Genomic DNA, 12,539 nt, shown 5'->3' with positions numbered 1-12,539 from the left:
TCAGCTGAGCACTTACCAAAAGTAGGGACATAAAGTCTGGATCAAAAGTTGGAAACCATAGGGTTGAACTTTATAATATAAGTAAGAACTTTATAAGAACCATACTTATCCAAATCCTGGTTGCACTGGGGAGTTAATGAATCAAAGCTCATAAGGATATGCAAGCTAGCGAGGTGACCCTTTGGCAGGAGTGTTACAGACCCAGAATTGGGTAGGCTGTTTACCCAACTGATCTACAAATTACCTTCTAAGCCGGAGGCAGGAAAACCATTAATTCCTTCACTCATCAAATCATTCTTGAGAACCTGTATATTCATCCCTGTGCTAAGTACTAAGAAAATAAGATGTGGCCCTTTTTAAACCATCCTATTATCATATCTATAAATACGGTATCTTCGTGACACTGAGATTTTTCTTCCTGATTTGTGCATACCCTTATAAGTCACATACTTAAACACCCACTAAAAAAAGAAATTATTGCATTTGGTTACATTTTTTTTTTTTTTTTAGCAGAGGAGGGTGGGAGGGGAAAGGTTTTACAGAAAGTAAATGTGTCTAAGTTCAAAATGAGGAAGAGAACTAAGAATCCTTAAAGAAATGAACTCTACAACATGTGGAAAAAGAAAGAGCGTTTATGAAGAATATGACATCCATATCCATATTTCTGCTGCCAAACACATGTGTGCACATTCTGGAAGGCCCAGAATCAGTCAGACTTGGGCCATGTGCGGAACTTAGACTGGGATCTAACACAGGAGCCCATCTGCACGTGAGCAATGAGGTCATCACACTGTGTTTTTCTGACATTTTATTGACTGTGTAATGGCATTTGATATTGCTAAGACATGGCTGTTCTAGAAGCACTGGTGCATTACAGCAGAGAGGTGCATTGTGTATGATGAGTCATGCTCAACAAATTTGTGGTCAGTCTCCATAGGGTAAGAAAAAAAAAAAAAAGAGCAAGATTAAATAACAGAGACCTGGGGAGGGAGCCAGTTCTCATCACAGGCACAAGGGCATCTCCATTTTGCGTAAGTTGGAGAAGGCATAAGCAGAGTCGGTGATCTTCAATAGTTCAAGCCCTGGACCAACTATTAGTCTGGTCATATTTCCACCGGAGAAAAAGCTCTTCGCTTTTCATCAGTGACTCACTCTGCAGAAGGGATAATGTCTAAACATCGAAGCCTCCTTTTTGGTTACCATGAGGTTTGGATGCCTGCCCAAAAGGAAGTACAACAAACAACATGACCAAGGCAAAAAGTTCGATGAAAAAAAAAAAAAACAATATTTTTGGAAGAAGGAGAGGAAAAACAATCTGAAACATGAGTATAGAGAAGATTAGTTCATTTGTGTAACCCATGGTGACTGGCAGGAATTTTCTGGCTTTCACGAGCCAATCCTCAAATAAGAAAATGGACACACCTCAAGACACAAGAATCCTCAGAAGGAAATGCATGTGGCCTTCTTCACCACTCTCTGATTTTTAAAGATCAGGAACCATCGCCTGCTACCAGGGTCACGGTTTGCTACAGCAAATGCGCCCAACACGTCCTCCCCAAGCTCCCTTTGGGTCTAGAGAGTGAGACGCAGACATCTTCCGCAGTACTGTGAGCCCTCCGCTGCCTGCCCCCAGCTCTAGTACCTCTGCTCCTTTCCAGACTTCATTTCTTTCAATTTTCCTTGCAGTCCAGCCACACGCCACCCGGAACAGCGTCCGAAGGAGCCTTTTTCACACATGAGCCTTTGGTACATATTCACGTCCAACCAGAGTTCCCTCCACATTTCACCCCCTTGGCAAAATTCTATTCTCTCACAATATGGCTCAGATGCTCTCTCCCTTGGGGAAGACTTCGGTGGACAGTCCCCACTCCACCCCAGTTCATCCCTCCCTCCATCTCTTGTCACCATTTAATAAAAGCAAACTCTCTCGGCCTTGCTTTGAACCAGACACAGTTTTGTAAATTAACCCACTTAATTCTCCCAAGAACCCCACAGAGTAAGCACTAATATCCTCTCCACTTTACAGGTGAGGAGGGCAAGGCGCAGAGAGGATAAAGGATTTGCCCGAGCTCCTACCACCGCACAGCACAGAGCTGGGGCTTGCTTGACCCCAGACAGCAACGCCTTTACGGACCAGCTGGGCCACCTCTTTCCTTGGCGCGTACCCCTACCCCAATCGTATCACAGATCTTGCTTTATTTCAACCATTTGGTGAGCGTCAGTGCCTCGAGTGCAGGGTCTGGCCTGTGTCCATGTGTATTTTGAGCACCTTTGGCAGGAACCGCAGGTAGTAGTGGGTGCTTTGATAATAAAGGACCAGTCAAGAGACAAAAAGTCAAAAAAATAAAATAAATTAACTAATTAAGTAAGAACAGAGGGTAAGTGGGTGTGGCAGACAAGTTCAGAGATAGGGCAATAAAGCTCATCCTGGGAAAACGAGGTTGTTGTGATCTGTGTATGTTTGTTTGCGATTCTCCCAAGCAAACCGGAGGCCGGATGGGAGGCGAGGCCGACAGGGAGGAGTGAGGGCATGAAGGAGAGTCACTCGGGAGGAGCGAGGAGAGGCTCGAGGCCCCAGCAAAGAGCAGGGCACCCAGCAGGGGAAGGAGGGCCCCCGGCCACCTCCCTGTGACCTGTGTGATGATCAGCTGCGGTGGCAACAGGTTTCAGGCAAGAGTCTTGGGGGGGGGTCCCCTGCAGGGCCTAGTGAGGTTGGCCGTGGTGGGGCGGGCGCTGTGCTCGGGAAGAAGGGGCACGAGAGCCTCTCGTCCTTGAGGCCTGGTCAGTCCTTTGCCCACACTGCGTGGATGGGGCCCCGCCAGCCTCCTCTCATGGATGATACTGTGAGATGCGGGGCGCAGGTGACAAAGGTCCCCAAAGGTGGAGCTGGAAAGCGTGTTCTTCACACACAGGTGAGGATGGTGTGGAAGCGGCCAGGAAGAGCTGCAGGAGATGTGGGCTGGGGGCACCGGAGGCCCTGGGGTGCGCCTGGAGAGGCCCCTCCGCAGGGATTGCTCCCTGCCTAGGAAGGGCTCTTCCAAGAGTGTCTTCCCCTGTCTCTTTGTCTGTCCCCACGGCCTTCCCTGTTAGAAGAGGTGAGCTCTTTGGTGGGCGAGAATGCCAGGATTTCTCTTGTTTGGTGTTTGCCAGGAGGGGCAGTTTCTTACTGACAGCCTGCTGGGCCCATCCTTGGCCTGTGTTGTTGTTTTTGTTTTGTTTTTGTTTTTGTTTTTGTTTTTGTTTTTGCCTGTGTCCTTTGTTGTTGTTGTTGCTGTTCTGTTTTGTTTGCACTGGCCAAGCTCAGGGAGGGATGGGGTCCCCTTGAACTCATTTCCATGTGATGAGCAGATGGAACACGACTTGCTTGCTGGTCTCCGGTCTTTCTTTCTTTCTTTCTTTCTTTCTTTCTTTCTTTCTTTCTTTCTTTCTCTTTCTTTCTTTCTTTCTTTCTTTCTTTCTTTCTTTCTTTCTTTCTTCTTTCTTTCTCTTTAATATTTATTTTACCCAATATATCCAAAGTATTCTCATGTTTCAACCAATATAAATGCATTGAGACATATTATCTTTTCTTTTCCTAAGACCTGGAGAACATTCACACTTACAGCACATTTTAAGCTTTTTGGCACACGTGGCCAGTGAAGACAGGGGAGTGTGATGGGAGTGTAAGTGCCTCAGAGAAAGTCGGGGTTTCCCAAGCAAGTACCAGAGAAAAGACATGAAGTAGCAGACAGGGCTGAGAGGATGCTCCTGTTGCCTTCCAACTCTTTGGTCCTTGGGGCTGGGGAGAAAGAGCAAGTTCTCTTTGCAGGGTTTGGGTGAGAGCTGGGTTTGGGTGAAGGTGAAGAAGCAGAGGGAACATTCTATGACAAACAAGTGTGTGAGGGGGCGGGAGTGTACAGCTGAATGGGGATCGCAGAGGACACATCGGGAAGACTGGCAGAAAGCACAGCAGCGGGAGGATGAGTCAAGGGCTAAAATGCACAAAACAACCCAGGAATGAGCACATGCAAGCATGTCCAGGAGGGCTTACATATTGGGTGGTGGCCGGGTCTCACACAGATGAGAAGCAGGAAGCTAATAGGGCTTGTGCTTCCAAACAGAACTTTGGCCAGCTGGTCTTGCCCTGTCCCGTCGCAGGAGGGCTCGAGACTTGTGGAAGCCTCCATAGCCTCTGCAGTTCTTTTTTTTTTTTTTTAGCCTCTGCAGTTCTGTTGCTTACCTGCCACATGATGCCAACATTGTGGTGACACATATAATTTACACCCTTGAAATAGTCAAATGTCCCAAAGAGCCCTGTATACAAAATCTAAAAATTTCAGAGTTGAGTTTTTTTTTTTTTTCAGAGTTGAGTTTTTAAGGCTAACCCCTCTCTTTTATTTCATTTTATTTTATTTTATTTTATTTTATTATTTTATTTTATTTTATTATTTTATATTTTATTTTATTTTACTTTACTTTATTTTATTATTTTATTTTATTTTTATTGGCGTTCAATTTGCCGACATACAGCATATCACCCAGTGCTCACCTTGTAAGTGCCCGTCTGGTCTTTAGATTCAGATTTCTCCCCTTGAAATTGAGTAATAAAGTCAAGCCCCTCCTTCCCTTGGGCACCTGCTATTTTCAATCCAGGAATGATGGATTAGGTCACCTCTTTCGGCCACGGCCGCAAACTGGAGGCTCCAATCAAAATGTTAACAAATTCATAATTTCGTTCCTATTTGGCCCCTTGTGCATGCTCCCTGCATAGATTAGAATTTGGAGAGAGGGAGGGCGGTTCCCTGGCACATGGGGCCTTCCTACCGGCAACATCCGACACAGCGGATGCTGGGGAGTCAGCCTCAGACTGCAGAAGGTGTTCGCAAGGTTGCTGGGAGCAGGGAAGCAAACCCTGAGAGCAGTTGGCTGTCAGACACGTGCATGAGCTCGTGAACCGGACTTCCAAGCATAGGTAAGAAGACTTTGCTGGGAACTGTGTGGGTCGGCAGGGGCAAAAGTCGATGAAACGTGGGCAATTCTATTATGGTTAGTGCCCTGTACATAGCCAATGACTGGTCAGGCCTTGGGAAATAGAGAGAGTGTTATATCAAAAGAGACCCACGGTAAAAGTCATGGCAGATATCCTGACTTGTTTACTGACAGGATACACTGGCCTTTTGACTCAAAATGAGTTAAGCTGAGACCCTGAACTCTAGGGAACAAACTGAGGGTTGCTGGAGGGGGTGGAGGTAGAAAGCGGGGAAGGGATGATTGAGTGATGGGCTTTAAGGAGGGCACCTGATGCACTGACCACTGTATGTTATATGCAGCTGATGAATCACTAAGCTTTCTCTGAAACCAATAAAAAAGAAAGAAAAAATGAGTAAGTTGTTCCGTGAGAAGCAAAGCCTTGAGTGAACAGTAACGCTGAGTTCTCTTGTCGGGAGAGTGAAGTTTGTGGAGACAGATCGGAGTTCAAATATCAAGTCTCCCATCAGGAGCTACATGGTGAGCGGCGGGCCCCGTGACCTGCCTGAGCACCCTTTCCTAGAGACGATCTGAGCTCTGTAATGACCCTCAGCCTTCTCCAGCCACACCGGTCACCGAGGTACAGGTAAATACCCTTGACATTGCATTCTCTAGGAAATTGCAGTAAACGGGAGACCTGGTGTACAAGAATTTTCATTTTTATTCGTTAAAAAATTTTCAATGTCACATAACATTACTGGATCAGGTCACAGACTTCTGAGAAAATTGTAGAAAAATCCTAAGTGAAGGAAGCCCATCTCTACTGGGCTGCTTTTAAGTTAGAAGAGAGGTTGAGTTAGATAAGAAATTCAGTTAGCTCATCTGTTACATGGGGCAAGTAACACCCAGATTAAAATCCTGAATGCCATGATCCAGCCTCATCTGAGCAACTAATGAGCAATAACCTTGTGTAACTCAAGCCTTCGTTTTTGCTTCCGAACAAAGGAGATAGAAATGTCCAAAGGCAACGTCGAGTTATAACGTTTGGTGGAACCGAGGATAAAGATTTTTCTTTTCTGCAAGTGATTTAATCTGGTTTACCCTGTGGGAAAGCACTAAAGGCTATCATTTTGTTTTCCTTAGTTGAAGCTATTAACCGTAATTGCTTTCGTTAATAATACTTTACTTATTATAATAATCAAAACTCAATTTTTGTACTTATACCCTGGGGCCAGCTTGCAGAGGCACAATTTATAAATGGATGGAAAACAATTAATAACAACTGGAAAGAGCATTAATGATCTTATCAACAAAGCGCTGTGTAATCTTCAATTGCAAAAACACGCACAACGCACACACCACAAAAGAGTGCTTGGCCTCAGCTAGTGCTGTGGGCTCCCCTCATATTGACCAAACACAGACTATTTCAATAGCAGAAGAATAATACCTCTGAGGACATTCTCCTCCTGGGCTTAACAGGGGATGTTTCTATTAATCTACTAAAGGTCAGTGCAGCCTGTGGGGTGTGAGCCTTCAAAGAGAGAAACCACAATAATTTAAAGAGAAGAATATCCCATCTTCTCCCTACACCAGAGGTCCCTCGCTGTGACCAGCAAGGTGGGATGTAATAAGGCCACTCCCCCTCTGTCGTACCAGCCCACCTCCTTGCCCCTGAAACACCCCTTTCCCTCCAGACCCCACTTCGATTACTAAGACGAGTCTCGGTGTTTTCCGTCTAAAGTCTTTCATTACCCTCCTTTGCCTGCAGTAGTTTTTCCATGAATGCCTCCTCCTTGTATTCAGGTCTCAGCTCTAGGCCACCTGCCGCCGACCCCCTTCCCAACACTGCACTCAGAAAGCCGGTCCCTCGTTAGTCCGGAGTCTATTACTATCTGAAATTGCTGGATTACTCACCCAGTGTCTTGTCGACGACTGTATCCCCAACACCTCAATCAGAGCCAGAATCATAGCAAGTAAGTTCTCAACAAATATCTGTTGAATGAATGGACTTAGCTAAATTAACAAATTCCTACCGGCTGTTGGGACAAAGCCAATAATTGCTTTTATGCCTTTTCTGTCGGGAGGACAGCAGTTGCCAATGGCTCTTTCCTCCCCTGTACTCTCATTCCTTCCTTCCACCCCCTTTCTTTTCCCTCTTACTTGTAGTTTCTCATCAGCAGTATAGGCTCAGGTGTCCACAGACCATGTTTGACTTTAGACCACACTTGGTTATAGGCCCATGAGGGCCAGTGTTTGTAGGCGAGCAGATGCCCAATGTTTGTTAGCATGTGAGAAAACATTTTGAATACACAATTCCTACTTTTTTTACTTTCCAGTTGAGTGATATCAGATGTTACTTAACCTCTAACTTCATTTTCTGCATAAGGAACAATTTTAAAATACTTTTTGTCACATGGGGTTATTGCAAGGATCAAATGAGGCCACATAATGCCCAGGGAGAGTAAGCTTTCAATAAGTGATCGTGGAGTTATTAAAATATCCTCCATTCATAATTAAAATATAATTAGCTTTTATCTAATCATTCTGTTTGGATATTTCCATCCCTGCTTCAATGTATGGCCTCTCTCCCAAGGAACCAGGCCACCCACAAAATAGTCTTCCTTTATGGCTTTGAAGGTAGAGATCTCCTCCAACCTGGAGTTCTAATTCCAAGGCCAATGGTAACCGGAAGCTGGAACTTGAGAAGATCACAGGACATGGAGTGGGGGCTTCGAATGTCCCTCACACTCCCTGGCCACTCTATCCAGCTTCCCAAGACCCAAGGCTCCCCCATCAGCAGGACCCCCATCCTGATAATGGGTATTTACTTTCCCCACCTGCAGGGCCACTGTTCTCATAATGGAGATTCTTACTTTGATTTTGTGCATTTGCATCTTTATGATAGAAGACCTCTTTGAGTTTCATCAAATATCTGGTTCAAAAAACAAAACAAGTCATTTCTTTACCAACTAGCTCTTATCATAAATCCAGATGAGAAACAAGCATCCAGACATCAAACCCAGTATAAAAAGTAGCTGTACCTTCACACATCGACAGTCTTGGGCACTGGGCTGCTTCTGTGTGTGCACACCATCCTGCGCAGGTATCGTTGGCTGTCTTCGAACATCCCTTGCCTTTCTGCACAGGGGTGAGGCTTCGATATGCTTTAAGCTTCAGTATAGGCATTATTCCCTTTGTGGAAACTTCAAAGTCTCAAAGAAGACAAGCAGGACTGTCTTCCACACACCCAGAGCTCTTTATAAATCCTTTCATTTGACATCTTTGTTTTTATTTTATTTTTTTAAAGATTTTATTTATTTATTTATGAGAGACACACAGAGAGAGGCAGAGACCAGGCTGAGGGAGAAGCAGGACCCCCTACAAGGAGCCCGATATGGGACTCGATCCCAGATCCCAGGATCACTCCCTGAGCCGGAGGCAGATGCTCAACCGCTGAGCCACCCAGGCATCCCTGACATCTTTGTTTTTAAAACCTCTATGTGGTGGGTGCTCTTTTAGACTTTAATTATACAGCTTTGAAAAACAATTTAACAATAACAATAAAATAAAACCAAACAGGTAAAAATTCCCATGTTTATAAGTGTTACATTACGACAGAGGGAAAAGACAATAAACTGGAAAAATAGGCAATTTTTAAAAAAATGGTTACATAGTTTCTGAGAAGAAAGGTAAAGCAGATAGGAAGATAGGAGATGTCCAGGGAGATGTAATTTTATATAAAGTGGCTTGGAAAGACTCACTGGTTAAAGTGGCATTTGTATGAATATCATAAGGAAGGGAAGCGTGATCCCTGCATGTCCTCTTCTTATCACTAAATTCATTTTGGTAATGTCATCCACTCATACTCCATTTACCACCAGTGCCATCTCAGTGGAAGTCCCCCCAAAGGGAGAGTCATGTCTACTCACAATCTCAGCCCCAGAATTTAGCCCAGGACAGAGAAGATACTATGTGTTCAACACAAATTTGCGGACTCCACTGCTATTCGGTTGATCAGGTCCTGTTTCAGGGGTACTTTCTAGGCATGCCCACCACCCACCTCTCTTAGTGCTTCTACATGAGTCTGGATTCCTCATCACTGGGTTTCACTTTGTTGGGATATCCATCCAGAAGGGGATTAATGGCTAAAACAGCCAGATTTGGTACAGGGTATAAAAACATTACTGGAAATATAACTCATTGGACAAAATGTATCTCCAATGCATCTTCCTTTTGTGGCTGGAAAGATCAACTTGATAAGCCCTAAGGAAGTAAGACTTTACTTTGACTTTCAAGGATCATGCTTCTTGACACTTGATCATGATTAAACAGGGCAGTAATCCATTCAGGCTGCTCTAGCAGGATACCACAGAATGGGTGGCCTAAACAACAGACATGTACTTCTCACGGTTCTGGAGTCTGGAACATCTAAGATCAAAGTGTCAGCAGATTCAGTTCCTGGTGAGATCCTTCTTCCTGGCTTGTGGAAAGCTAATTATTCACTGTGTCCTCACATGATAAAGCAAGGAAGAGGGAGAGATTTGGTCTCTCTTCTTCCTTATAGAAGAACACTAATCTCATTATGGAGGTCTCACCCTCAAAACCTCATCCAAACCTAATCACCTCCCAAAGGCCCCCATCTCCAAATACCATCATGTTGGGGGTTAGGACTTCAACATATGATTCTGGGCAAACACATACATTCAGTCCATAGCAAACCACCTTAGGAAAATAGCTATACATGGTTATAGAGAGTTAAAAATGTGTCATCCTAAAAAACTGTATCATCCTAATCTTTCAGGGTCGTAAAGCAATGAGGAAAAATGGAATATTTTTTTTTTTTTGAAATGTGGACTATGTGAAGCCCTCAGCATCACTCAGTTGGGCGGTATTTACTACCTAATTTTGGGTCTTTGAAGTCAATGCTTCATTTATTATCTACCTTACAAAGTAGAGTGTCACAAAAGTGGATTCACACTGAAAATAGTGTGCGTCAGTCACTATCATAATAATGTCACTGAACCAAATACTATCAAATCTTAAAAGCACTCACAATAAGCAATGATTTTTTTTTTTTTCACTCACATGTCAGTAGTCAGCTGGGTTACAGCTGGTCGAGGCTGGTCTTGGATGCCCTTGACTCTAATTATGGATTTGACTATTGGCTACCGTAGGAATGTTCTCATGGGGAAAGGCAGGAGCACACAAGGACAAGTCCAGTTGTGCAAGTGCCCTGCAAGCCTCTACGCTCACATCTACCAACACCCAAAACATCAGATGACTCTTAACTGTCCAAGACACAGCAAGCTCAAAAGCAAGGTGTCAGAAAGACTACCCCACCCACCAAAAGACTTTGGCAAAGGTGTAGATGTGTAACAATACTCTAGAATCATGAAAAGTTGGGATCACTAATTCAACTCAGCACATAATTCATATCATTTCAAGGGTTCATCCAATACTTATAATGTTTGGGGTCAGGTCTTTCAAAGACTACATTTAAGTAATAACACAGTGAGCTCTGTAAATCTCCAAATGCCTGCAATTTACTTATATACAACTACATTATAGTTTATTCTTTAGTATGGCTAAGATTTCTTAGGCTTCTTAAAAACTGGTGATCTTTTTATCACGGAGGCGATACCATACTGTGGAAAGGCCGTTAATGGGAATCCAAACACCAGGATCCGGTCCTGTATCTGCCACTAATTAACACTAAGACTATCAGCAAATTATCACAAGTTCTTTTGGCCATGTTCCCTTTTCTGTAAAATTAGAGCTTGGACTAGATAGTTGCATTTCCTTCAATTTCTTCAACTGTACGCTTGCATGTTTATAGACATGAATGTGGGCCAATAGACCTTGTCTCATCTTTCTTTTTTTCTTTTTCTTTTACTGTTGCAGCATATTACGAATTCCCTGCACCAAGGATACATTTGAAAAACAAAAAGGGATCTTGTCTAAGGTCATGGACAGTATTTAGCCTTCCTTGGATGGACCCAGAGTGAAATGGGCCCCCCATGTCCCAGCCATGCACTGTCAAATGCGGAGGATCCGTGACCAGGAGATAAAGATCACCCATGATCCCTCAGTTCAAACTGTGTCCAGAACAGAGAGGATTTGCAGAGTTGGAATGAATACAAAAACATGTTTATTTGTACCTCCGAGGTTTGCATGGAAATCCAAAATACATTTTGTGAATGTGATGGTATTTGTCTTTCTGAAATCAACACAAATTGCATGTTTGTTTGGGAAGTTAATAATACCACATATGCTTCTTTCAGTGACACATCAGCAAACTGCATGGAGCATCGCATGCATTTCTACGGCACCACAGCTGAGGTCTGATTCAAGCTGAAGCCCCAAGTGACTATAAACCAAACAATTATTTTTTTAGTCCTAATGTGTTTGCTTCCTAATGACCCACAGCCTTAAACTCACACTGGGCAGGATGGCAAAAACTTTCTGTTTTATGCTCCAGGCCCCAACAGGGCAAGGCGCATTCTGGAAGACTAGTTATGGGTGACCAAAATGCAATTTTAAACACCAGCAGCCTTTGATCAGGGCAGCTTGCTTACTTTTAATTGTTTCCAGAGTGCTTGTTTGAAAATTTGTTAGATTACACATCACATGCAATGGGAATTGACGGCTGAATTCACTGCCTTAATTCTTGGCTCGAAAAGGAGTTATGCTTATTTCAGTTACACTTAGGAAGCTGAGCTTTTGGCCAAGCAACATAAAGGTGATTTCAGTTGCTGTCTCTTCTCACCCATACCCAGAATAACAAGAAATGAACTGAGGGATCTTTTTAGGAAAGTGTGAGGTAATTGGTTGCTGGCTCTTTTTCTCCAGCTGCAGTAACTTTAATCATTTTTTTTCTTTCTTCTTTATGGATGTTAGTGGATAAAAATACAATAAAACTGTCCCTTCACAGATTTGAGCAGTCAGAGCACAATTAACATCAAAGCAAATTTTCTTAAAACCAGGTACGTCAAAATCCTTCAACGTTTATGGGTAAAAATCGGTGTCTCTGGACTCTAAGGATATGAAGAGCCACAGTGAGTGAGAAAAACACTCCCTTCATGTCCCATACCTAGTATTTTCTTCTTCTACCCCTTAGCATCTAGCCGGGTGATCTCACACAAGGCCCACAGGCTCAACAATAACTTTTGGGCAAATGATGTTTAAAGTTTCATTTCCAGCTTCAAGCTCAGTTCTTCAACCTGCACTTCAGACTACCAACCAGACATCACTGATCAGGTGGAGGTCATACATGCACCCAAGTCCGATGTAGGTAAGGACAAGTAGATGGTCTTAACCCAGCCTACCTCCCATACCCAACCTCACCTCTTTTTATATTGCCTAATTTTGTGAAAAGCTCCAACATCTTACTATTTCAACCATTGCCAGGAACTTAGACATTATCTTCCATTGCTTCATGTTCCTTGTGTCTTCCATTCAATGTGTCACTAACGCTTCTCTATTCTATACCCCTACCCACATTTTTTTTTCTTAAATTCAACCTACTTTTCTGTTTACAATGCCCTGGAAACAGATTTCTAATGGGACCTTGAGGCCCCTAGCTTGTCTAATGT

General features: G+C 43.6%; 1 long non-coding RNA gene across 1 annotated transcript in view; it reads right to left on the bottom strand.

Annotated features, from left to right (window-relative positions):
- Positions 1–7,054, bottom strand: part of LOC121489041 — a 50,393-nt gene extending 43,339 nt beyond the window's left edge. The window contains exon 1 of the long non-coding RNA XR_005987248.1: positions 6,862–7,054. This is a non-coding gene — a long non-coding RNA (uncharacterized LOC121489041). The remainder of the gene's footprint in view (positions 1–6,861) is intronic.
- Between the last annotated feature and the right edge of the window lie 5,485 nt (positions 7,055–12,539).

This window comes from Vulpes lagopus, chromosome 4, assembly GCF_018345385.1.
Source record: "Vulpes lagopus strain Blue_001 chromosome 4, ASM1834538v1, whole genome shotgun sequence".
Taxonomy (NCBI): domain Eukaryota; kingdom Metazoa; phylum Chordata; class Mammalia; order Carnivora; family Canidae; genus Vulpes; species Vulpes lagopus.
This window is presented reverse-complemented; position numbering and strand designations above follow the sequence as displayed.